Source organism: Megalopta genalis, unplaced genomic scaffold (assembly GCF_051020955.1).
Source record: "Megalopta genalis isolate 19385.01 unplaced genomic scaffold, iyMegGena1_principal scaffold0034, whole genome shotgun sequence".
NCBI lineage: Eukaryota > Metazoa > Arthropoda > Insecta > Hymenoptera > Halictidae > Megalopta > Megalopta genalis.
In genome coordinates this window covers 921,020-948,694 of record NW_027476103.1, presented here as the reverse complement: position 1 = coordinate 948,694, position 27,675 = coordinate 921,020, and positions in this window count along the sequence as shown.

Sequence of the window (27,675 nt, the reverse complement as noted above, 5' to 3'; positions counted from 1 at the left end):
TCAATTGTACAATTGTTCATTTGTTCAATTGTACAATTGTTCATATGTTCAATTGTACAATTTTTCATTTGTTCATTCGATCATTTGTTCATTTGTTCACTTGTTCATTTGTTCATTTGTTCATTTGTTCATTTGTTCATTTGTTCATTTGTTCAATTGTTCAATTGTTCAATTGATCATTTGTCCAATTGTACAATTGTTCATTTGTTCATTTGTTCAATTGATCATTTGTTCAATTGTACAATTGTTCATTTGTTCAATTGTACAATTGTTCATTTGTTCATTTATTCAATTGTACAATTGTCCATTTGTTCATTTATTCAATTGTACAATTGTTCATTTGTTCATTTATTCAATTGTACAATTGTTCATTTGTTCAATTGTACAATTGTTCATTTGTCCATTCGTTCATTTGTCCACTTGTTCATTTGTTCATTTGTTCATTTGTTCATTCGTTCATTGGTTCATTTGTTCAATTGTACAATTGTACAATTGTTGATTTGCTCATTTGTTCATTTGTTCATTTGTTCACTTGTTCATTTGTTCATGTGTTCATTTGTTCACTTGTTCATTTGTTCTTTTGTTCTTTTGTCCAATTCTTCATTTCTTCATTTGTACAATTGTACAATTGTTCATTTGTTCATTTGTTCATTTGTTCATTTGTTCAATTGTACAATTGTTCATTTCTTCATTTGTTCAATTGTACAATTGTTCATTTGTTCATTTGTTCAATTGTACAATTGTACAACTGTTGATTTGCTCATTTGTTCATTTGTTCATTTGTTCAATTGTACAATTGTTCATTTGTTCATTTGTTCATTTGTTCATTTGTTCAATTGTACAATTGTTCATTTGTTCAATTGTACAATTGTTCATTTGTTCAATTGTACAATTGTTCATTTGTTCAATTGTACAATTGTTCATTTGTTCAATTGTACAATTGTTCATTTGTTCAATTGTACAATTGTTCATTTGTTCAATTGTACAATTGTTCATTTATTCAATTGTTCAATTGTTCATTTGTTCAATTGTACAATTGTTCATTTGTTCAATTGTACAATTGTTCATTTGTTCATTTGTTCATTTGTTCATTTGTTCATTTGTTCATTTGTTCATTTCTTCAATTGTTCAATTGCTCAATTGTTCATTTGTCCAATTGTACAATTTTTCATTTGTTCATTTGTACAATTGTTCATTTGTTCATTCGTTCATTCGCTCATTTGTTCATTTGGTCATTTGTTCATTTGTTCATTTGTTCATTTGTCCATTTGTTCATTTGTTCATTTGTTCATTTGTTCATTTGTTCATATATTCATTTGTTCAATTGTACAATTATTCATTTGTTCATTTGTCCATTCGTTTATTTGTCCACTTGTTCATTTGTTCATTTGTACATTTGTTCATTTGTTCACTTGTTCATTTGTCCATTTGTTCATTTGTTCATTTGTCCATTCGTTCATTTGTCCACTTGTTCATTTGTTCATTTGTTCATTTGTTCATTTGTTCATTGGTTCATTTGTTCAATTGTACAATTGTTCATTTGTTCATTTGTTCAATTGTACAATTGTTCATTTGTTCATTTGTTCAATTGTACAATTGTACAACTGTTGATCTGCTCATTTGTTCATTTGTTCATTTGTTCATTTGTTCAATTGTACAATTGTTCATTTGTTCATTTGTTCATTTGTCCATTTGTTCAATTGTACAATTGTTCATTTGTTCAATTGTACAATTGTTCATTTGTTCAATTGTACAATTGTTCATTTTTTCATTCGTTCATTCGCTCATTTGTTCATTTGGTCATTTGTTCATTTGTACATTTATTCATTTATTCATTTGTTCATTTGTTCATTCGTTCATTTGTTCACTTGTTCATTTGTTCATTTGTTCATTTGTTCATTTGTCCATTCGTTCATTTGTCCACTTGTTAATTTGTTCATTTGTTCATTTGTTCATTCGTTCATTGGTTCATTTGTTCAATTGTACAATTGTACAGTTGTTGATTTGTTCAATTGTACATTTGTTCATTTGTTCACTTGTTCGTTTGTTCTTTTGATCATTTGTTTATTTATTCATTTGTTCATTTTTTCAATTTATCATTTGTTCATTCGTTCATTCGTTCATTCGTTCATTTGTTTCTTTTTGTTCATTTGTCCATTTGTTCATTTGTTCATTTGTTCATTTGTTCATTTGTTCATTTGTTCAACAATTAATTTGTTCATTTGTTCATTAATTCATTGGTTCATTTGTTCAATAGTTTATTTGTTCATTTGTTCATTTGATCATTTGTTCATTTGTTCATTTGTTCATTTGTTCATTTGTTCATTTGTTCATTTGTTCATTTGTTCATTTGTTCAATTGTTCATTTGTTCATTTGTTCATTTCTTCATTTGTCCATTTGTTCATTTGGTCCTTTGTCCAATTCTTCATTTCTTCATTTCTTCACTTGTTCATTTGTTCACTTGTTCATTTGGTCATTTGTTCATTTCATCATTTGTTCATTTGTTTATTTGTCCATTTGTTCATTTGTTCATTTGTCCATTCGTTCATTTGTCCACTTGTTCATTTGTTCATTTGTTCATTTGTCCATTCGTTCATTTGTCCACTTGTTCATTTGTTCATTTGTTCATTTGTTCATTCGTTCATTTGTTCAATTGTGCAATTGTACAATTGTTCACTTGTTCATTTGTTCACTTGTTCATTTGTTCATTTGTTCATTTGATCATTTGTTCATTCGTTTATTTGTTCATTTGTTCATTTGTTCATTTGTTCATTTGTTCATTTGTTCATTTGTTCAATTGTTCATTTGTTCATTTGTTCAATTGTTCAATTGTTCATCTGTTCAATTGTACAATTGTTCATTTGTTCAATTGTACAATTGTTTATTTGTTCAATTGTACAATTGTTCATTTGTTCATTTGTTCATTCGTTCATTCGCTCATTTGTTCATTTGGTCGTTTGTTCATTCGTTCATTCGTTCATTTGTTCAATTGTACAATTGTACAATTGTCCATTTGTTCATTTGATCATTTGTTCATTTGTTCATTTGTCCATTTGTTCACTTGTTCATTTGTTCATTTGTTCATATGTTCATTTGTTCTATTGTACAATTGTTCATTTGTTCAATTGTACAATTGTTCATTTGATCAATTGTACAATTGTTCATTTGTTCAATTGTACAATTGTTCATTTGGTCAATTGTACAATTGTTCATTTGATCAATTGTACAATTGTTCATTTGTTCAATTGTACAATTGTTTATTTGTTCAATTGTACAATTGTTCATATGTTCAATTGTACAATTGTTCATTTGTTCATTTGTTCATTCGTTCATTTGTTCATTTGTTCATTCGTTCATTTGTTCATTTGTTCAATTGTGCAATTGTTCATTAGTTCATTTGTTCTTTTGTTCGCTTGTTCTTTTGTTCACTTGTTCATTTGTTCAGTTGTTCATTTGTTTAGTTGTTCAGATGTTCATTTGATCATTTGTTCATTCGTTCATTCGTTCATTCGTTCATTTGTTGAAATGTACAATTGTACAATTGTTCATTTGTTCATTTGTTCATTCGTTCATTTGTTCATTTGTTCACTTGTTCATTTGTTCATTTGTTCATTTGTTCATTTGTTCATTTGTTCACTTGTTCATTTGTTCATTTGTTCATTTGTTCAATTGTACAATTGTACAATTGTTCATTTGTACAATTGTTCATTTGTTCATTTGTTCATTTGTTCATTTGTTCATTTGTACACTTGTTTATTTGTTCATTTGTTCATTTGTTCATTTGTTCATTTGTTCAATTTGTTCATTTGTTCATTTGTTCAATTTGTTCATTTGTTCATTTGTTCAATTTGTTCATTTGTGCATTTGTTCATTTGTGCATTTGTGCATTTGTTCATTTGTTCAGATGTTCATTTGTTCATTTGTTCATTTGTTCACGTGTTCAGATGTTCATTTGTTCATTTGTTCATTTGTTCACGTGTTCATTTGTTCATTTGTTCAATTGTACAATTGTACAATTGTTCATTTGTTCATTTGTTCATTTGTTCATTTGTTCATTTGTTCACTTGTTCATTTGTTCATTTGTTCATTTGTTCATTTGTTCATTTGTTCATTTGTTCATTTGTTCATCTGTTCAATTGTTCAATTGCTCAATTGTTCCTTTGTTCATTTGCTCATTTGTTCACTTGTTCTTTTGTTCACTTGATCATTTGTTCATTTGTTCTTTTATCCAATTCTTCATTTCTTCATTTGTACAATTGTATAATTGTTCATTTGTTCATTTGTTCATTTGTTCATTTCTTCATATGTTCATTTGCTCATTTGTTCATTTGTTCATTTGTTCAATTGTACAATTGTTCATTTGTTCAATTGTTCATTTGTTCAATTGCACAATTGTTCATTTGTTCAATTGTTCATTTGTTCAATTGTACAATTGTTCATTTGTTCAATTGTACAATTGCTCATTTGTTCAATTGTACAATTGTTCATTTGTTCAATTGTACAATTGCTCATTTGTTCAATTGTTCAATTGTTCATTTGTTCAATTGTACAATTGTTCATTAGTTCAATTGTACAATTGTTCATTTGTTCAATTGTACAATTGTTCACTTGTTCATTTGCCCATTCGTTCATTTATCCACTTGTTCATTTGTTCATTTGTTAATTTGTTCATTTGTTCATTTGTTCACTTGTTCATTTGTTCATTTGTTCATTTGTCCATTCGTTCATTTGTCCACTTGTTCATTTGTTCATTTGTTCATTTGTTCATTCGTTCATTCGTTCATTTGTTCAATTGTCAATTGTTCATTTGTTCAATTGTACAATTGTTCATTTGTTCAATTGTATAATTGTTCATTTGTTCATTTGTTCTTTTGTTCATTTGTCCATTTGTCCATTTGTTCATTTGTTCATTTGTTCATTTGTTCATTTGTTCATTTGTTCATTTGTTCAATTGTACAATTGTTCATTTGTTCATTTGTTCATTTGTCCATTTGTTCAATTGTACAATTGTTCATTTGTTCAATTGTACAATTGTTCATTTTTTCATTCGTTCATTCGCTCATTTGTTCATTTGGTCATTTGTTCATTTGTTCATTTATTCATTTGTTCATTTGTTCATTCGTTCATTTGTTCACTTGTTCATTTGTTCATTTGTTCATTTGTTCATTTGACCATTCGTTCATTTATCCACTTGTTAATTTTATCATTTGTTCATTTGTTCATTCGTTCATTCGTTCATTTGTTCAATTGTACAATTGTTCATTTGTTCAATTGTACAATTGTTCATTTGTTCAATTGTACAATTGTTCATATGTTCAATTGTACAATTTTTCATTTGTTCATTCGTTCATTCGTTCATTTGTTCACTTTGTACATTTCTTCATTTCTTCATTTCTTCACTTGTTCATTTGTTCACTTGTTCATTTGGTCATTTGTTCATTTCATCATTTGTTCATTTGTTTATTTGTCCATTTGTTCATTTGTTCATTTGTCCATTCGTTCATTTGTCCACTTGTTCATTTGTTCATTTGTTCATTTGTCCATTCGTTCATTTGTCCACTTGTTCATTTGTTCATTTGTTCATTTGTTCATTCGTTCATTTGTTCAATTGTGCAATTGTACAATTGTTCACTTGTTCATTTGTTCACTTGTTCATTTGTTCATTTGTTCATTTGATCATTTGTTCATTTGTTTATTTGTTCATTTGTTCATTTGTTCATTTGTTCATTTGTTCATTTGTTCATTTGTTCAATTGTTCATTTGTTCATTTGTTCAATTGTTCAATTGTTCATCTGTTCAATTGTACAATTGTTCATTTGTTCAATTGTACAATTGTTTATTTGTTCAATTGTACAATTGTTCATTTGTTCAATTGTACAATTGTTCATTTGTTCAATTGTACAATTGTTCATTTGTTCAATTGTACAATTGTTCATTTGTTCAATTGTACAATTGTTCATTTGTTCAATTGTACAATTGTTCATTTCTTCATATGTTCATTTGCTCATTTGTTCATTTGTTCATTTGTTCAATTGTACAATTGTTCATTTGTTCAATTGTTCATTTGTTCAATTGTACAATTGTTCATTTGTTCAATTGTACAATTGCTCATTTGTTCAATTGTACAATTGTTCATTTGTTCAATTGTACAATTGCTCATTTGTTCAATTGTTCAATTGTTCATTTGTTCAATTGTACAATTGTTCATTAGTTCAATTGTACAATTGTTCATTTGTTCAATTGTACAATTGTTCACTTGTTCATTTGCCCATTCGTTCATTTATCCACTTGTTCATTTGTTCATTTGTTGATTTGTTCATTTGTTCATTTGTTCACTTGTTCATTTGTTCATTTGTTCATTTGTCCATTCGTTCATTTGTCCACTTGTTCATTTGTTCATTTGTTCATTTGTTCATTCGTTCATTCGTTCATTTGTTCAATTGTCAATTGTTCATTTGTTCAATTGTACAATTGTTCATTTGTTCAATTGTATAATTGTTCATTTGTTCATTTGTTCTTTTGTTCATTTGTCCATTTGTCCATTTGTTCATTTGTTCATTTGTTCATTTGTTCATTTGTTCATTTGTTCATTTGTTCAATTGTACAATTGTTCATTTGTTCATTTGTTCATTTGTCCATTTGTTCAATTGTACAATTGTTCATTTGTTCAATTGTACAATTGTTCATTTTTTCATTCGTTCATTCGCTCATTTGTTCATTTGGTCATTTGTTCATTTGTTCATTTATTCATTTATTCATTTATTCATTTGTTCATTTGTTCATTCGTTCATTTGTTCACTTGTTCATTTGTTCATTTGTTCAATTGTACAATTGTTCATTTGTTCAATTGTACAATTGTTCATTTCTTCAATTGTTCAATTGCTCAATTGTTCATTTGTCCAATTGTACAATTTTTCATTTGTTCATTTGTACAATTGTTCATTTGTTCATTTGTTCAATCGTTCATTCGTTCATTCGTTCATTTGTTCATTTGTTCATTTGTTCATTTGTTCATTTGTTCATTTGTTCATTTGTTCATTTGTTCATTTGTTCATTTGTTCATTTGTTCATTTGTTCATTTGTTCATTTGTTCAGATGTTCATTTGTTCATTTGTTCATTTGTTCATTTGTTCATTTGTTCATTTGTTCATTTGTTCAACAATTAATTTGTTCATTTGTTCATTAATTCATTGGTTCATTTGTTCAATAGTTTATTTGTTCATTTGTTCATTCGATCATTCGCTCATTTGTTCATTTGGTCGTTTGTTCATTCGTTCATTCGTTCATTTGTTCAATTGTACAATTGTACAATTGTTCATTTGTTCATTTGTTCATTTGTTCATTTGTTCATTTGTCCATTTGTTCACTTGTTCATTTGTTCATTTGTTCATATGTTCATTTGTTCTATTGTACAATTGTTCATTTGTTCAATTGTACAATTGTTCATTTGATCAATTGTACAATTGTTCATTTGTTCAATTGTACAATTGTTCATTTGATCAATTGTACAATTGTTCATTTGATCAATTGTACAATTGTTCATTTGTTCAATTGTACAATTGTTTATTTGTTCAATTGTACAATTGTTCATATGTTCAATTGTACAATTGTTCATTTGTTCATTTGTTCATTCGTTCATTTGTTCATTTGTTCATTCGTTCATTTGTTCATTTGTTCAATTGTGCAATTGTTCATTAGTTCATTTGTTCTTTTGTTCACTTGTTCTTTTGTTCACTTGTTCATTTGTTCAGTTGTTCATTTGTTCAGTTGTTCAGATGTTCATTTGATCATTTGTTCATTTGTCCATTCGTTCATTTGTCCACTTGTTCATTTGTTCATTTGTTCATTTGTTCATTCGTTCATTTGTTCAATTGTGCAATTGTACAATTGTTCACTTGTTCATTTGTTCACTTGTTCATTTGTTCATTTGTTCATTTGATCATTTGTTCATTTGTTTATTTGTTCATTTGTTCATTTGTTCATTTGTTCATTTGTTCATTTGTTCATTTGTTCAATTGTTCATTTGTTCATTTGTTCAATTGTTCAATTGTTCATCTGTTCAATTGTACAATTGTTCATTTGTTCAATTGTACAATTGTTTATTTGTTCAATTGTACAATTGTTCATTTGTTCAATTGTACAATTGTTCATTTGTTCAATTGTACAATTGTTCATTTGTTCAATTGTACAATTGTTCATTTGTTCAATTGTACAATTGTTCATTTCTTCATATGTTCATTTGCTCATTTGTTCATTTGTTCATTTGTTCAATTGTACAATTGTTCATTTGTTCAATTGTTCATTTGTTCAATTGTACAATTGTTCATTTGTTCAATTGTACAATTGCTCATTTGTTCAATTGTACAATTGTTCATTTGTTCAATTGTACAATTGCTCATTTGTTCAATTGTTCAATTGTTCATTTGTTCAATTGTACAATTGTTCATTAGTTCAATTGTACAATTGTTCATTTGTTCAATTGTACAATTGTTCACTTGTTCATTTGCCCATTCGTTCATTTATCCACTTGTTCATTTGTTCATTTGTTGATTTGTTCATTTGTTCATTTGTTCACTTGTTCATTTGTTCATTTGTTCATTTGTCCATTCGTTCATTTGTCCACTTGTTCATTTGTTCATTTGTTCATTTGTTCATTCGTTCATTCGTTCATTTGTTCAATTGTCAATTGTTCATTTGTTCAATTGTACAATTGTTCATTTGTTCAATTGTATAATTGTTCATTTGTTCATTTGTTCTTTTGTTCATTTGTCCATTTGTCCATTTGTTCATTTGTTCATTTGTTCATTTGTTCATTTGTTCATTTGTTCATTTGTTCAATTGTACAATTGTTCATTTGTTCATTTGTTCATTTGTCCATTTGTTCAATTGTACAATTGTTCATTTGTTCAATTGTACAATTGTTCATTTTTTCATTCGTTCATTCGCTCATTTGTTCATTTGGTCATTTGTTCATTTGTTCATTTATTCATTTATTCATTTGTTCATTTGTTCATTCGTTCATTTGTTCACTTGTTCATTTGTTCATTTGTTCAATTGTACAATTGTTCATTTGTTCAATTGTACAATTGTTCATTTCTTCAATTGTTCAATTGCTCAATTGTTCATTTGTCCAATTGTACAATTTTTCATTTGTTCATTTGTACAATTGTTCATTTGTTCATTTGTTCAATCGTTCATTCGTTCATTCGTTCATTTGTTCATTTGTTCATTTGTTCATTTGTTCATTTGTTCATTTGTTCATTTGTTCATTTGTTCATTTGTTCATTTGTTCATTTGTTCATTTGTTCATTTGTTCATTTGTTCAGATGTTCATTTGTTCATTTGTTCATTTGTTCATTTGTTCATTTGTTCATTTGTTCATTTGTTCAACAATTAATTTGTTCATTTGTTCATTAATTCATTGGTTCATTTGTTCAATAGTTTATTTGTTCATTTGTTCATTCGATCATTCGCTCATTTGTTCATTTGGTCGTTTGTTCATTCGTTCATTCGTTCATTTGTTCAATTGTACAATTGTACAATTGTTCATTTGTTCATTTGTTCATTTGTTCATTTGTTCATTTGTCCATTTGTTCACTTGTTCATTTGTTCATTTGTTCATATGTTCATTTGTTCTATTGTACAATTGTTCATTTGTTCAATTGTACAATTGTTCATTTGATCAATTGTACAATTGTTCATTTGTTCAATTGTACAATTGTTCATTTGATCAATTGTACAATTGTTCATTTGATCAATTGTACAATTGTTCATTTGTTCAATTGTACAATTGTTTATTTGTTCAATTGTACAATTGTTCATATGTTCAATTGTACAATTGTTCATTTGTTCATTTGTTCATTCGTTCATTTGTTCATTTGTTCATTCGTTCATTTGTTCATTTGTTCAATTGTGCAATTGTTCATTAGTTCATTTGTTCTTTTGTTCACTTGTTCTTTTGTTCACTTGTTCATTTGTTCAGTTGTTCATTTGTTCAGTTGTTCAGATGTTCATTTGATCATTTGTTCATTCGTTCATTCGTTCATTCGTTCATTTGTTCAAATGTACAATTGTACAATTGTTCATTTGTTCATTTGTTCATTCGTTCATTTGTTCATTTGTTCACTTGTTCATTTGTTCATTTGTTCATTTGTTCACTTGTTCATTTGTTCATTTGTTCATTTGTTCCTTTGTTCATTTGCTCATTTGTTCACTTGTTCTTTTGTTCACTTGATCATTTGTTCATTTGTTCTTTTATCCAATTCTTCATTTCTTCATTTGTACAATTGTACAATTGTTCATTTGTTCATTTGTTCATTTGTTCATTTGTTCATTTCTTCAATTGTTCAATTGCTCAATTGTTCATTTGTCCAATTGTACAATTTTTCATTTGTTCAATTGTACAATTGTTCATTTGTTCATTCGTTCATTCGCTCATTTGTTCATTTGGTCATTTGTTCATTTGTTCATTTGTTCATTTGTCCATTTGTTCATTTGTTCATTTGTTCATTTGTTCATATGTTCATTTGTTCAATTGTACAATTATTCATTTGTTCATTTGTCCATTCGTTTATTTGTCCACTTGTTCATTTGTTCATTTGTACATTTGTTCATTTGTTCACTTGTTCATTTGTCCATTTGTTCATTTGTTCATTTGTCCATTCGTTCATTTGTCCACTTGTTCATTTGTTCATTTGTTCATTTTTTCATTCGTTCATTGGTTCATTTGTTCAATTGTACAATTGTTCATTTGTTCATTTGTTCAATTGTACAATTGTACAACTGTTGATTTGCTCATTTGTTCATTTGTTCATTTGTTCAATTGTACAATTGTTCATTTGTTCATTTGTTCATTTGTTCATTTGTTCATTTGTTCATTTGTTCAATTGTACAATTGTTCATTTGTTCAATTGTACAATTGTTCATTTGTTCAATTGTACAATTGTTCATTTTTTCATTCGTTCATTCGCTCATTTGTTCATTTGGTCATTTGTTCATTTGTCCATTTATTCATTTGTTCATTTGTTCATTTGACCATTCGTTCATTTGTCCACTTGTTAATTTGATCATTTGTTCATTTGTTCATTCGTTCATTGGTTCATTTGTTCAATTGTACAATTGTACAATTGTTGATTTGCTCATTTGTTCATTTGATCATTTGTTCACTTGTTCATTTGTTCATGTGTTCATTTGTTCACTTGTTCATTTGTTCTTTTGTTCTTTTGTCCAATTCTTCATTTCTTCATTTGTACAATTGTACAATTGTTCATTTGTTCATTTGTTCATTTGTTCAATTGTACAATTGTTCATTTGTTCATTTGTTCAATTGTACAATTGTTCATTTGTTCATTTGTTCAATTGTACAATTGTACAACTGTTGATTTGCTCATTTGTTCATTTGTTCATTTGTTCAATTGTACAATTGTTCATTTGTACATTTGTTCATTTGTTCATTTGTTCAATTGTACAATTGTTCATTTGTTCAATTGTACAATTGTTCATTTGTTCAATTGTACAATTGTTCATTTGTTCAATTGTACAATTGTTCATTTGTTCAATTGTACAATTGTTCATTTGTTCAATTGTACAACTGTTCATTTGATCAATTGTACAATTGTTCATTTATTCAATTGTTCAATTGTTCATTTGTTCAATTGTACAATTGTTCATTTGTTCAATTGTACAATTGTTCATTTGTCCATTCGTTCATTTGTCCACTTGTTCATTTATTCATTTGTTCATTTGTTCACTTGTTGATTTGTTCATTTGTCCATTCGTTCATTCGTTCATTTGTTCATTTGTTCATTCGTTCATTCGTTCATTCGTTCATTTGTTCAATTGTACAATTGTACAATTGTTCATTTGTTCATTTGTTCATTTGCTCATTTATTCATTTATTCATTTATTCATTTGTTCATTTGTTCATTCGTTCATTTGTTCACTTGTTCATTTGTTCATTTGTTCATTTGTTCATTTGACCATTCGTTCATTTGTCCACTTGTTAATTTGATCATTTGTTCATTTGTTCATTCGTTCATTCGTTCATTTGTTCAATTGTACAATTGTTCATTTGTTCAATTGTACAATTGTTCATATGTTCAATTGTACAATTTTTCATTTGTTCATTCGATCATTTGTTCATTTGTTCACTTGTTCATTTGTTCATTTGTTCATTTGTTCATTTGTTCATTTGTTCAATTGTTCAATTGTTCAATTGATCATTTGTCCAATTGTACAATTGTTCATTTGTTCATTTGTTCAATTGATCATTTGTTCAATTGTACAATTGTTCATTTGTTCAATTGTACAATTGTTCATTTGTTCATTTATTCAATTGTACAATTGTCCATTTGTTCATTTATTCAATTGTACAATTGTTCATTTGTTCATTTATTCAATTGTACAATTGTTCATTTGTTCAATTGTACAATTGTTCATTTGTCCATTCGTTCATTTGTCCACTTGTTCATTTGTTCATTTGTTCATTTGTTCATTCGTTCATTGGTTCATTTGTTCAATTGTACAATTGTACAATTGTTGATTTGCTCATTTGTTCATTTGTTCATTTGTTCACTTGTTCATTTGTTCATGTGTTCATTTGTTCACTTGTTCATTTGTTCTTTTGTTCTTTTGTCCAATTCTTCATTTCTTCATTTGTATAATTGTACAATTGTTCATTTGTTCATTTGTTCATTTGTTCATTTGTTCAATTGTACAATTGTTCATTTCTTCATTTGTTCAATTGTACAATTGTTCATTTGTTCATTTGTTCAATTGTACAATTGTACAACTGTTGATTTGCTCATTTGTTCATTTGTTCATTTGTTCAATTGTACAATTGTTCATTTGTTCATTTGTTCATTTGTTCATTTGTTCAATTGTACAATTGTTCATTTGTTCAATTGTACAATTGTTCATTTGTTCAATTGTACAATTGTTCATTTGTTCAATTGTACAATTGTTCATTTGTTCAATTGTACAATTGTTCATTTGTTCAATTGTACAATTGTTCATTTGTTCAATTGTACAATTGTTCATTTATTCAATTGTTCAATTGTTCATTTGTTCAATTGTACAATTGTTCATTTGTTCAATTGTACAATTGTTCATTTGTCCATTCGTTCATTTGTCCACTTGTTCATTTGTTCATTTTTTCATTTGTTCATTTGTTCATTTGTTCACTTGTTCATTTGTTCATTTGTTCATTTGTCCATTCGTTCATTTGTCCACTTGTTCATTTGTTCATTTGTTCATTTGTTCATTCGTTCATTCGTTCATTTGTTCAATTGTCAATTGTTCATTTGTTCAATTGTACAATTGTTCATTTGTTCAATTGTATAATTGTTCATTTGTTCATTTGTTCATTTGTTCATTTCTTCATATGTTCATTTGCTCATTTGTTCATTTGTTCATTTGTTCAATTGTACAATTGTTCATTTGTTCAATTGTTCATTTGTTCAATTGTACAATTGTTCATTTGTTCAATTGTACAATTGCTCATTTGTTCAATTGTACAATTGTTCATTTGTTCAATTGTACAATTGCTCATTTGTTCAATTGTTCAATTGTTCATTTGTTCAATTGTACAATTGTTCATTAGTTCAATTGTACAATTGTTCATTTGTTCAATTGTACAATTGTTCACTTGTTCATTTGCCCATTCGTTCATTTATCCACTTGTTCATTTGTTCATTTGTTAATTTGTTCATTTGTTCATTTGTTCACTTGTTCATTTGTTCATTTGTTCATTTGTCCATTCGTTCATTTGTCCACTTGTTCATTTGTTCATTTGTTCATTTGTTCATTCGTTCATTCGTTCATTTGTTCAATTGTCAATTGTTCATTTGTTCAATTGTACAATTGTTCATTTGTTCAATTGTATAATTGTTCATTTGTTCATTTGTTCTTTTGTTCATTTGTCCATTTGTCCATTTGTTCATTTGTTCATTTGTTCATTTGTTCATTTGTTCATTTGTTCATTTGTTCAATTGTACAATTGTTCATTTGTTCATTTGTTCATTTGTCCATTTGTTCAATTGTACAATTGTTCATTTGTTCAATTGTACAATTGTTCATTTTTTCATTCGTTCATTCGCTCATTTGTTCATTTGGTCATTTGTTCATTTGTTCATTTATTCATTTATTCATTTGTTCATTTGTTCATTCGTTCATTTGTTCACTTGTTCATTTGTTCATTTGTTCATTTGTTCATTTGACCATTCGTTCATTTATCCACTTGTTAATTTTATCATTTGTTCATTTGTTCATTCGTTCATTCGTTCATTTGTTCAATTGTACAATTGTTCATTTGTTCAATTGTACAATTGTTCATTTGTTCAATTGTACAATTGTTCATATGTTCAATTGTACAATTTTTCATTTGTTCATTCGTTCATTCGTTCATTTGTTCACTTTGTACATTTCTTCATTTCTTCATTTCTTCACTTGTTCATTTGTTCACTTGTTCATTTGGTCATTTGTTCATTTCATCATTTGTTCATTTGTTTATTTGTCCATTTGTTCATTTGTTCATTTGTCCATTCGTTCATTTGTCCACTTGTTCATTTGTTCATTTGTTCATTTGTCCATTCGTTCATTTGTCCACTTGTTCATTTGTTCATTTGTTCATTTGTTCATTCGTTCATTTGTTCAATTGTGCAATTGTACAATTGTTCACTTGTTCATTTGTTCACTTGTTCATTTGTTCATTTGTTCATTTGATCATTTGTTCATTTGTTTATTTGTTCATTTGTTCATTTGTTCATTTGTTCATTTGTTCATTTGTTCATTTGTTCAATTGTTCATTTGTTCATTTGTTCAATTGTTCAATTGTTCATCTGTTCAATTGTACAATTGTTCATTTGTTCAATTGTACAATTGTTTATTTGTTCAATTGTACAATTGTTCATTTGTTCAATTGTACAATTGTTCATTTGTTCAATTGTACAATTGTTCATTTGTTCAATTGTACAATTGTTCACTTGTTCATTTGCCCATTCGTTCATTTATCCACTTGTTCATTTGTTCATTTGTTGATTTGTTCATTTGTTCATTTGTTCACTTGTTCATTTGTTCATTTGTTCATTTGTCCATTCGTTCATTTGTCCACTTGTTCATTTGTTCATTTGTTCATTTGTTCATTCGTTCATTCGTTCATTTGTTCAATTGTCAATTGTTCATTTGTTCAATTGTACAATTGTTCATTTGTTCAATTGTATAATTGTTCATTTGTTCATTTGTTCTTTTGTTCATTTGTCCATTTGTCCATTTGTTCATTTGTTCATTTGTTCATTTGTTCATTTGTTCATTTGTTCATTTGTTCAATTGTACAATTGTTCATTTGTTCATTTGTTCATTTGTCCATTTGTTCAATTGTACAATTGTTCATTTGTTCAATTGTACAATTGTTCATTTTTTCATTCGTTCATTCGCTCATTTGTTCATTTGGTCATTTGTTCATTTGTTCATTTATTCATTTATTCATTTGTTCATTTGTTCATTCGTTCATTTGTTCACTTGTTCATTTCTTCATTTGTTCATTTGTTCATTTGACCATTCGTTCATTTATCCACTTGTTAATTTTATCATTTGTTCATTTGTTCATTCGTTCATTCGTTCATTTGTTCAATTGTACAATTGTTCATTTGTTCAATTGTACAATTGTTCATTTGTTCAATTGTACAATTGTTCATTTGTTCAATTGTACAATTGTTCATATGTTCAATTGTACAATTTTTCATTTGTTCATTCGTTCATTCGTTCATTTGTTCACTTTGTACATTTCTTCATTTCTTCATTTCTTCACTTGTTCATTTGTTCACTTGTTCATTTGGTCATTTGTTCATTTCATCATTTGTTCATTTGTTTATTTATCCATTTGTTCATTTGTTCATTTGTCCATTCGTTCATTTGTCCACTTGTTCATTTGTTCATTTGTTCATTTGTCCATTCGTTCATTTGTCCACTTGTTCATTTGTTCATTTGTTCATTTGTTCATTCGTTCATTTGTTCAATTGTGCAATTGTACAATTGTTCACTTGTTCATTTGTTCACTTGTTCATTTGTTCATTTGTTCATTTGATCATTTGTTCATTTGTTTATTTGTTCATTTGTTCATTTGTTCATTTTTTCATTTGTTCATTTGTTCATTTGTTCAATTGTTCATTTGTTCATTTGTTCAATTGTTCAATTGTTCATCTGTTCAATTGTACAATTGTTCATTTGTTCAATTGTACAATTGTTTATTTGTTCAATTGTACAATTGTTCATTTGTTCAATTGTACAATTGTTCATTTGTTCAATTGTACAATTGTTCATTTGTTCAATTGTACAATTGTTCATTTGTTCAATTGTACAATTGTTCATTTGTTCAATTGTACAATTGTTCATTTGTTCATTTGTTCATTCGTTCATTCGCTCATTTGTTCATTTGGTCGTTTGTTCATTCGTTCATTCGTTCATTTGTTCAATTGTACAATTGTACAATTGTTCATTTGTTCATTTGTTCATTTGTTCATTTGTTCATTTGTCCATTTGTTCACTTGTTCATTTGTTCATTTGTTCATATGTTCATTTGTTCTATTGTACAATTGTTCATTTGTTCAATTGTACAATTGTTCATTTGATCAATTGTACAATTGTTCATTTGTTCAATTGTACAATTGTTCATTTGGTCAATTGTACAATTGTTCATTTGATCAATTGTACAATTGTTCATTTGTTCAATTGTACAATTGTTTATTTGTTCAATTGTACAATTGTTCATATGTTCAATTGTACAATTGTTCATTTGTTCATTTGTTCATTCGTTCATTTGTTCATTTGTTCATTCGTTCATTTGTTCATTCGTTCATTCGTTCATTCGTTCATTCGTTCATTTGTTCAAATGTACAATTGTACAATTGTTCATTTGTTCATTTGTTCATTCGTTCATTTGTTCATTTGTTCACTTGTTCATTTGTTCATTTGTTCATTTGTTCATTTGTTCATTTGTTCACTTGTTCATTTGTTCATTTGTTCATTTGTTCAATTGTACAATTGTACAATTGTTCATTTGTTCATTTGTTCATTTGTTCATTTGTTCATTTGTTCACTTGTTTATTTGTTCATTTGTTCATTTGTTCATTTGTTCATTTGTTCATTTGTTCATTTGTTCATTTGTTCATTTGTTCATTTGTTCATTTGTTCATTTGTTCATTCGTTCATTCGTTTTATTTGTTCAGATGTTCATTTGTTCATTTGTTCATTTGTTCATTTGTTCAATTTGTTCATTTGTTCATTTGTTTATTTGTTCATTTGTTCATTTGTTCAGATGTTCATTTGTTCATTTGTTCATTTGTTCAATTTGTTCATTTGTGCATTTGTTCATTTGTGCATTTGTGCATTTGTTCATTTGTTCAGATGTTCATTTGTTCATTTGTTCATTTGTTCACGTGTTCAGATGTTCATTTGTTCATTTGTTCATTTGTTCACGTGTTCATTTGTTCATTTGTTCAATAGTTCAATAGTTCTTTTGTTCATTTCTTCATTTGTTCATTTCTTCATTTGTTCATTTGTTCATTTGTTCATTTGTTCATTTGTTCATTTGTACATTTGTTCATTTGTTCATTTGTTCATTTGTTCATTTGTTCATTTGTTCATTTGTTCATATGTTCATTTGTTCATTTGTTCATTTGTTCATTTGTTCATTTGTTCATTTGTTCATTTGTTCATTTGTGCATTTGTTCATTTGTTCATTTGTTCACTCGTTCATTTGTTCATTTGTTCTTTTGCCCAATTCTTCATTTCTTCATTTGTTCAATTGTACAATTGTTCATTTGTTCATTTGTTCATTTGTTCATTTGTTCATTTGTTCATTTGTTCATTTGTTCATTTGTTCATTTGTTCATTTGTTCATATGTTCATTTGTTCAATTGTACAATTATTCATTTGTTCATTTGTCCATTCGTTTATTTGTCCACTTGTTCATTTGTTCATTTGTTCATTTTTTCATTCGTTCATTGGTTCATTTGTTCAATTGTACAATTGTTCATTTGGTCAATTGTACAATTGTTCATTTGATCAATTGTACAATTGTTCATTTGTTCAATTGTACAATTGTTTATTTGTTCAATTGTACAATTGTTCATATGTTCAATTGTACAATTGTTCATTTGTTCATTTGTTCATTCGTTCATTTGTTCATTTGTTCATTCGTTCATTTGTTCATTTGTTCAATTGTGCAATTGTTCATTAGTTCATTTGTTCTTTTGTTCACTTGTTCTTTTGTTCACTTGTTCATTTGTTCAGTTGTTCATTTGTTCAGTTGTTCAGATGTTCATTTGATCATTTGTTCATTCGTTCATTCGTTCATTCGTTCATTTGTTCAAATGTACAATTGTACAATTGTTCATTTGTTCATTTGTTCATTTGTTCATTTGTTCATTTCTTCAATTGTTCAATTGCTCAATTGTTCATTTGTCCAATTGTACAATTTTTCATTTGTTCAATTGTACAATTGTTCATTTGTTCATTCGTTCATTCGCTCATTTGTTCATTTGGTCATTTGTTCATTTGTTCATTTGTTCATTTGTCCATTTGTTCATTTGTTCATTTGTTCATTTGTTCATATGTTCATTTGTTCAATTGTACAATTATTCATTTGTTCATTTGTCCATTCGTTTATTTGTCCACTTGTTCATTTGTTCATTTGTACATTTGTTCATTTGTTCACTTGTTCATTTGTCCATTTGTTCATTTGTTCATTTGTCCATTCGTTCATTTGTCCACTTGTTCATTTGTTCATTTGTTCATTTTTTCATTCGTTCATTGGTTCATTTGTTCAATTGTACAATTGTTCATTTGTTCATTTGTTCAATTGTACAATTGTACAACTGTTGATTTGCTCATTTGTTCATTTGTTCATTTGTTCAATTGTACAATTGTTCATTTGTTCATTTGTTCATTTGTTCATTTGTTCATTTGTTCATTTGTTCAATTGTACAATTGTTCATTTGTTCAATTGTACAATTGTTCATTTGTTCAATTGTACAATTGTTCATTTTTTCATTCGTTCATTCGCTCATTTGTTCATTTGGTCATTTGTTCATTTGTCCATTTATTCATTTGTTCATTTGTTCATTTGACCATTCGTTCATTTGTCCACTTGTTAATTTGATCATTTGTTCATTTGTTCATTCGTTCATTGGTTCATTTGTTCAATTGTACAATTGTACAATTGTTGATTTGCTCATTTGTTCATTTGATCATTTGTTCACTTGTTCATTTGTTCATGTGTTCATTTGTTCACTTGTTCATTTGTTCTTTTGTTCTTTTGTCCAATTCTTCATTTCTTCATTTGTACAATTGTACAATTGTTCATTTGTTCATTTGTTCATTTGTTCAATTGTACAATTGTTCATTTGTTCATTTGTTCAATTGTACAATTGTTCATTTGTTCATTTGTTCAATTGTACAATTGTACAACTGTTGATTTGCTCATTTGTTCATTTGTTCATTTGTTCAATTGTACAATTGTTCATTTGTACATTTGTTCATTTGTTCATTTGTTCAATTGTACAATTGTTCATTTGTTCAATTGTACAATTGTTCATTTGTTCAATTGTACAATTGTTCATTTGTTCAATTGTACAATTGTTCATTTGTTCAATTGTACAATTGTTCATTTGTTCAATTGTACAACTGTTCATTTGATCAATTGTACAATTGTTCATTTATTCAATTGTTCAATTGTTCATTTGTTCAATTGTACAATTGTTCATTTGTTCAATTGTACAATTGTTCATTTGTCCATTCGTTCATTTGTCCACTTGTTCATTTATTCATTTGTTCATTTGTTCACTTGTTGATTTGTTCATTTGTCCATTCGTTCATTCGTTCATTTGTTCATTTGTTCATTCGTTCATTCGTTCATTCGTTCATTTGTTCAATTGTACAATTGTACAATTGTTCATTTGTTCATTTGTTCATTTGCTCATTTATTCATTTATTCATTTATTCATTTGTTCATTTGTTCATTCGTTCATTTGTTCACTTGTTCATTTGTTCATTTGTTCATTTGTTCATTTGACCATTCGTTCATTTGTCCACTTGTTAATTTGATCATTTGTTCATTTGTTCATTCGTTCATTCGTTCATTTGTTCAATTGTACAATTGTTCATTTGTTCAATTGTACAATTGTTCATATGTTCAATTGTACAATTTTTCATTTGTTCATTCGATCATTTGTTCATTTGTTCACTTGTTCATTTGTTCATTTGTTCATTTGTTCATTTGTTCATTTGTTCAATTGTTCAATTGTTCAATTGATCATTTGTCCAATTGTACAATTGTTCATTTGTTCATTTGTTCAATTGATCATTTGTTCAATTGTACAATTGTTCATTTGTTCAATTGTACAATTGTTCATTTGTTCATTTATTCAATTGTACAATTGTCCATTTGTTCATTTATTCAATTGTACAATTGTTCATTTGTTCATTTATTCAATTGTACAATTGTTCATTTGTTCAATTGTACAATTGTTCATTTGTCCATTCGTTCATTTGTCCACTTGTTCATTTGTTCATTTGTTCATTTGTTCATTCGTTCATTGGTTCATTTGTTCAATTGTACAATTGTACAATTGTTGATTTGCTCATTTGTTCATTTGTTCATTTGTTCACTTGTTCATTTGTTCATGTGTTCATTTGTTCACTTGTTCATTTGTTCTTTTGTTCTTTTGTCCAATTCTTCATTTCTTCATTTGTATAATTGTACAATTGTTCATTTGTTCATTTGTTCATTTGTTCATTTGTTCAATTGTACAATTGTTCATTTCTTCATTTGTTCAATTGTACAATTGTTCATTTGTTCATTTGTTCAATTGTACAATTGTACAACTGTTGATTTGCTCATTTGTTCATTTGTTCATTTGTTCAATTGTACAATTGTTCATTTGTTCATTTGTTCATTTGTTCATTTGTTCAATTGTACAATTGTTCATTTGTTCAATTGTACAATTGTTCATTTGTTCAATTGTACAATTGTTCATTTGTTCAATTGTACAATTGTTCATTTGTTCAATTGTACAATTGTTCATTTGTTCAATTGTACAATTGTTCATTTGTTCAATTGTACAATTGTTCATTTATTCAATTGTTCAATTGTTCATTTGTTCAATTGTACAATTGTTCATTTGTTCAATTGTACAATTGTTCATTTGTCCATTCGTTCATTTGTCCACTTGTTCATTTGTTCATTTTTTCATTTGTTCATTTGTTCATTTGTTCACTTGTTCATTTGTTCATTTGTTCATTTGTCCATTCGTTCATTTGTCCACTTGTTCATTTGTTCATTTGTTCATTTGTTCATTCGTTCATTCGTTCATTTGTTCAATTGTCAATTGTTCATTTGTTCAATTGTACAATTGTTCATTTGTTCAATTGTATAATTGTTCATTTGTTCATTTGTTCATTTGTTCATTTCTTCATATGTTCATTTGCTCATTTGTTCATTTGTTCATTTGTTCAATTGTACAATTGTTCATTTGTTCAATTGTTCATTTGTTCAATTGTACAATTGTTCATTTGTTCAATTGTACAATTGCTCATTTGTTCAATTGTACAATTGTTCATTTGTTCAATTGTACAATTGCTCATTTGTTCAATTGTTCAATTGTTCATTTGTTCAATTGTACAATTGTTCATTAGTTCAATTGTACAATTGTTCATTTGTTCAATTGTACAATTGTTCACTTGTTCATTTGCCCATTCGTTCATTTATCCACTTGTTCATTTGTTCATTTGTTAATTTGTTCATTTGTTCATTTGTTCACTTGTTCATTTGTTCATTTGTTCATTTGTCCATTCGTTCATTTGTCCACTTGTTCATTTGTTCATTTGTTCATTTGTTCATTCGTTCATTCGTTCATTTGTTCAATTGTCAATTGTTCATTTGTTCAATTGTACAATTGTTCATTTGTTCAATTGTATAATTGTTCATTTGTTCATTTGTTCTTTTGTTCATTTGTCCATTTGTCCATTTGTTCATTTGTTCATTTGTTCATTTGTTCATTTGTTCATTTGTTCATTTGTTCAATTGTACAATTGTTCATTTGTTCATTTGTTCATTTGTCCATTTGTTCAATTGTACAATTGTTCATTTGTTCAATTGTACAATTGTTCATTTTTTCATTCGTTCATTCGCTCATTTGTTCATTTGGTCATTTGTTCATTTGTTCATTTATTCATTTATTCATTTGTTCATTTGTTCATTCGTTCATTTGTTCACTTGTTCATTTGTTCATTTGTTCATTTGTTCATTTGACCATTCGTTCATTTATCCACTTGTTAATTTTATCATTTGTTCATTTGTTCATTCGTTCATTCGTTCATTTGTTCAATTGTACAATTGTTCATTTGTTCAATTGTACAATTGTTCATTTGTTCAATTGTACAATTGTTCATATGTTCAATTGTACAATTTTTCATTTGTTCATTCGTTCATTCGTTCATTTGTTCACTTTGTACATTTCTTCATTTCTTCATTTCTTCACTTGTTCATTTGTTCACTTGTTCATTTGGTCATTTGTTCATTTCATCATTTGTTCATTTGTTTATTTGTCCATTTGTTCATTTGTTCATTTGTCCATTCGTTCATTTGTCCACTTGTTCATTTGTTCATTTGTTCATTTGTCCATTCGTTCATTTGTCCACTTGTTCATTTGTTCATTTGTTCATTTGTTCATTCGTTCATTTGTTCAATTGTGCAATTGTACAATTGTTCACTTGTTCATTTGTTCACTTGTTCATTTGTTCATTTGTTCATTTGATCATTTGTTCATTTGTTTATTTGTTCATTTGTTCATTTGTTCATTTGTTCATTTGTTCATTTGTTCATTTGTTCAATTGTTCATTTGTTCATTTGTTCAATTGTTCAATTGTTCATCTGTTCAATTGTACAATTGTTCATTTGTTCAATTGTACAATTGTTTATTTGTTCAATTGTACAATTGTTCATTTGTTCAATTGTACAATTGTTCATTTGTTCAATTGTACAATTGTTCATTTGTTCAATTGTACAATTGTTCACTTGTTCATTTGCCCATTCGTTCATTTATCCACTTGTTCATTTGTTCATTTGTTGATTTGTTCATTTGTTCATTTGTTCACTTGTTCATTTGTTCATTTGTTCATTTGTCCATTCGTTCATTTGTCCACTTGTTCATTTGTTCATTTGTTCATTTGTTCATTCGTTCATTCGTTCATTTGTTCAATTGTCAATTGTTCATTTGTTCAATTGTACAATTGTTCATTTGTTCAATTGTATAATTGTTCATTTGTTCATTTGTTCTTTTGTTCATTTGTCCATTTGTCCATTTGTTCATTTGTTCATTTGTTCATTTGTTCATTTGTTCATTTGTTCATTTGTTCAATTGTACAATTGTTCATTTGTTCATTTGTTCATTTGTCCATTTGTTCAATTGTACAATTGTTCATTTGTTCAATTGTACAATTGTTCATTTTTTCATTCGTTCATTCGCTCATTTGTTCATTTGGTCATTTGTTCATTTGTTCATTTATTCATTTATTCATTTGTTCATTTGTTCATTCGTTCATTTGTTCACTTGTTCATTTCTTCATTTGTTCATTTGTTCATTTGACCATTCGTTCATTTATCCACTTGTTAATTTTATCATTTGTTCATTTGTTCATTCGTTCATTCGTTCATTTGTTCAATTGTACAATTGTTCATTTGTTCAATTGTACAATTGTTCATTTGTTCAATTGTACAATTGTTCATTTGTTCAATTGTACAATTGTTCATATGTTCAATTGTACAATTTTTCATTTGTTCATTCGTTCATTCGTTCATTTGTTCACTTTGTACATTTCTTCATTTCTTCATTTCTTCACTTGTTCATTTGTTCACTTGTTCATTTGGTCATTTGTTCATTTCATCATTTGTTCATTTGTTTATTTATCCATTTGTTCATTTGTTCATTTGTCCATTCGTTCATTTGTCCACTTGTTCATTTGTTCATTTGTTCATTTGTCCATTCGTTCATTTGTCCACTTGTTCATTTGTTCATTTGTTCATTTGTTCATTCGTTCATTTGTTCAATTGTGCAATTGTACAATTGTTCACTTGTTCATTTGTTCACTTGTTCATTTGTTCATTTGTTCATTTGATCATTTGTTCATTTGTTTATTTGTTCATTTGTTCATTTGTTCATTTTTTCATTTGTTCATTTGTTCATTTGTTCAATTGTTCATTTGTTCATTTGTTCAATTGTTCAATTGTTCATCTGTTCAATTGTACAATTGTTCATTTGTTCAATTGTACAATTGTTTATTTGTTCAATTGTACAATTGTTCATTTGTTCAATTGTACAATTGTTCATTTGTTCAATTGTACAATTGTTCATTTGTTCAATTGTACAATTGTTCATTTGTTCAATTGTACAATTGTTCATTTGTTCAATTGTACAATTGTTCATTTGTTCATTTGTTCATTCGTTCATTCGCTCATTTGTTCATTTGGTCGTTTGTTCATTCGTTCATTCGTTCATTTGTTCAATTGTACAATTGTACAATTGTTCATTTGTTCATTTGTTCATTTGTTCATTTGTTCATTTGTCCATTTGTTCACTTGTTCATTTGTTCATTTGTTCATATGTTCATTTGTTCTATTGTACAATTGTTCATTTGTTCAATTGTACAATTGTTCATTTGATCAATTGTACAATTGTTCATTTGTTCAATTGTACAATTGTTCATTTGGTCAATTGTACAATTGTTCATTTGATCAATTGTACAATTGTTCATTTGTTCAATTGTACAATTGTTTATTTGTTCAATTGTACAATTGTTCATATGTTCAATTGTACAATTGTTCATTTGTTCATTTGTTCATTCGTTCATTTGTTCATTTGTTCATTCGTTCATTTGTTCATTCGTTCATTCGTTCATTCGTTCATTCGTTCATTTGTTCAAATGTACAATTGTACAATTGTTCATTTGTTCATTTGTTCATTCGTTCATTTGTTCATTTGTTCACTTGTTCATTTGTTCATTTGTTCATTTGTTCATTTGTTCATTTGTTCACTTGTTCATTTGTTCATTTGTTCATTTGTTCAATTGTACAATTGTACAATTGTTCATTTGTTCATTTGTTCATTTGTTCATTTGTTCATTTGTTCACTTGTTTATTTGTTCATTTGTTCATTTGTTCATTTGTTCATTTGTTCATTTGTTCATTTGTTCATTTGTTCATTTGTTCATTTGTTCATTTGTTCATTTGTTCATTCGTTCATTCGTTTTATTTGTTCAGATGTTCATTTGTTCATTTGTTCATTTGTTCATTTGTTCAATTTGTTCATTTGTTCATTTGTTTATTTGTTCATTTGTTCATTTGTTCAGATGTTCATTTGTTCATTTGTTCATTTGTTCAATTTGTTCATTTGTGCATTTGTTCATTTGTGCATTTGTGCATTTGTTCATTTGTTCAGATGTTCATTTGTTCATTTGTTCATTTGTTCACGTGTTCAGATGTTCATTTGTTCATTTGTTCATTTGTTCACGTGTTCATTTGTTCATTTGTTCAATAGTTCAATAGTTCTTTTGTTCATTTCTTCATTTGTTCATTTCTTCATTTGTTCATTTGTTCATTTGTTCATTTGTTCATTTGTTCATTTGTACATTTGTTCATTTGTTCATTTGTTCATTTGTTCATTTGTTCATTTGTTCATTTGTTCATATGTTCATTTGTTCATTTGTTCATTTGTTCATTTGTTCATTTGTTCATTTGTTCATTTGTTCATTTGTGCATTTGTTCATTTGTTCATTTGTTCACTCGTTCATTTGTTCATTTGTTCTTTTGCCCAATTCTTCATTTCTTCATTTGTTCAATTGTACAATTGTTCATTTGTTCATTTGTTCATTTGTTCATTTGTTCATTTGTTCATTTGTTCATTTGTTCATTTGTTCATTTGTTCATTTGTTCATATGTTCATTTGTTCAATTGTACAATTATTCATTTGTTCATTTGTCCATTCGTTTATTTGTCCACTTGTTCATTTGTTCATTTGTTCATTTTTTCATTCGTTCATTGGTTCATTTGTTCAATTGTACAATTGTTCATTTGGTCAATTGTACAATTGTTCATTTGATCAATTGTACAATTGTTCATTTGTTCAATTGTACAATTGTTTATTTGTTCAATTGTACAATTGTTCATATGTTCAATTGTACAATTGTTCATTTGTTCATTTGTTCATTCGTTCATTTGTTCATTTGTTCATTCGTTCATTTGTTCATTTGTTCAATTGTGCAATTGTTCATTAGTTCATTTGTTCTTTTGTTCACTTGTTCTTTTGTTCACTTGTTCATTTGTTCAGTTGTTCATTTGTTCAGTTGTTCAGATGTTCATTTGATCATTTGTTCATTCGTTCATTCGTTCATTCGTTCATTTGTTCAAATGTACAATTGTACAATTGTTCATTTGTTCATTTGTTCATTCGTTCATTTGTTCATTTGTTCACTTGTTCATTTGTTCATTTGTTCATTTGTTCATTTGTTCATTTGTTCACTTGTTCATTTGTTCATTTGTTCATTTGTTCAATTGTACAATTGTACAATTGTTCATTTGTTCATTTGTTCATTTGTTCATTTGTTCATTTGTGCACTTGTTTATTTGTTCATTTGTTCATTTGTTCATTTGTTCATTTGTTCATTTGTTCATTTGTTCATTTGTTCATTTGTTCATTTGTTCATTTGTTCATTTGTTCATTTGTTCATTCGTTCATTCGTTTTATTTGTTCAGATGTTCATTTGTTCATTTGTTCATTTGTTCATTTGTTCAATTTGTTCATTTGTTCATTTGTTTATTTGTTCATTTGTTCATTTGTTCAGATGTTCATTTGTTCATTTGTTCATTTGTTCAATTTGTTCATTTGTGCATTTGTTCATTTGTGCATTTGTGCATTTGTTCATTTTGTTCAGATGTTCATTTGTTCATTTGTTCATTTGTTCACGTGTTCAGATGTTCATTTGTTCATTTGTTCACGTGTTCATTTGTTCATTTGTTCAATAGTTCAATAGTTCTTTTGTTCATTTCTTCATTTGTTCATTTCTTCATTTGTTCATTTGTTCATTTGTTCATTTGTTCATTTGTTCATTTGTACATTTGTTCATTTGTTTATTTGTTCATTTGTTCATTTGTTCATTTGTTCATTTGTTCATTTGTTCATATGTTCATTTGTTCATTTGTTCATTTGTTCATTTGTTCATTTGTTCATTTGTTCATTTGTTCATTTGTGCATTTGTTCATTTGTTCATTTGTTCACTCGTTCATTTGTTCATTTGTTCTTTTGCCCAATTCTTCATTTCTTCATTTGTTCAATTGTACAATTGTTCATTTGTTCATTTGTTCATTTGTTCATTTGTTCATTTGTTCATTTGTTCATTTGTTCATTTGTTCATTTGTTCATATGTTCATTTGTTCAATTGTACAATTATTCATTTGTTCATTTGTCCATTCGTTTATTTGTCCACTTGTTCATTTGTTCATTTGTACATTTGTTCATTTGTTCACTTGTTCATTTGTCCACTTGTTCATTTGTTCATTTGTCCATTCGTTCATTTGTCTACTTGTTCATTTGTTCATTTGTTCATTTTTTCATTCGTTCATTGGT